This window comes from Hipposideros armiger, unplaced genomic scaffold (assembly GCF_001890085.2).
Source record: "Hipposideros armiger isolate ML-2016 unplaced genomic scaffold, ASM189008v1 scaffold_419, whole genome shotgun sequence".
NCBI lineage: Eukaryota > Metazoa > Chordata > Mammalia > Chiroptera > Hipposideridae > Hipposideros > Hipposideros armiger.
In genome coordinates, this window is record NW_017731769.1 from 653171 (window position 1) to 654362 (window position 1192).

Consider the following 1192-nt stretch of genomic DNA (forward strand, 5'->3'; position numbering starts at 1 on the left):
AAAACGACCTGGAGAGGAGAAAACATGAGAGGATGAAGCCGCTGGGTGTCAGAGGAAGCAAAACCAGAAACTCAGTTTGTGGCAGCATCAAAGGACCTTGGGTCTCCCCTTGGACAAGTGTGTTTTCACAGGGTTGCCAGGACACCAGAATTGCTGAGAAAAGAGAGGACTCCCCCAGTGCCCTTGACCTGAGATGACGGGGCATAGAGATGAGCCTCTCCCATTTGGAATCAGTGCTGGGTGTTCACGTCTGCACCCACACCACCAGTGACCACTGTGCTCAGAGACAGGGCTGCTATCATCAGGGCACAGGGTACTTACTACCTCTCATCGTCATTCACAGTAGGGGGCACAGGTGCCCTCTGATGCAACTCATCCTCCTGTTAAGGTGCTCCTGGTGACCCTTCTGTGCTCAGTCAAGGGCAGTGATGTGCTGGAAACAGGACCTCTGGAGGGAAGAGTGCCGGTCCGCTTTCCAGGCTTTTTCTATTTCCATGACGTAAACACTCTCATCATGGCCGATTTCAGGCCACCAACATGACGTCACTGGATGCTGATCTGGCATCTGATCCCCCAAATCAGCTCTCAGGGGGTGATGGCTCCAGACAGACCCAGCACAGCCCTGGACCCCAGACTCTAGACCAAGACAAAGCCATCCCATTCCATATGCCATGCACAAGAGAAGGGCAAGCTGGACTTTGACAGAACTGTGTATGAAGGCTTTCAACAAGCTCTCAGTGTGGAGGAAAAGGAGAGGGCCATCAAGACCCACCATCTAGCCTATCCAGTTTAGGAGGAGGGCAAATAGTGTGGTGCACTCACAGTGTTTTCAAATCAGAGAGGCTTTCTGAAAGACGAATGAGGGTTTGAGTCTCAGCTCTGCTACTTCTCAGCTGTGTGACTTTCATAGTGTGCCCTAACATCTCTGTTCCCTGGTCTCCATTTTTGACAAATCAGTGACTAGATTTTCTGAATTCAGAGGGTTGATTAAACATTATGAAACAACACTGGCCCTCAGCAGTGCCCAGAGGTCATTCCGGGAACTTCTTGGGGCGGGTCCCTGAGAACATGTTGGGGGACCAGTGAGGTCTTCCTTCCTTACGCAGTCTCAGTGAATCCGGACTGCTTCGTTCCCTTCCATGGAAATGACAGGTTGTAATAGGAGGGCTGAAGAAGCAGATCTTTCCGACTC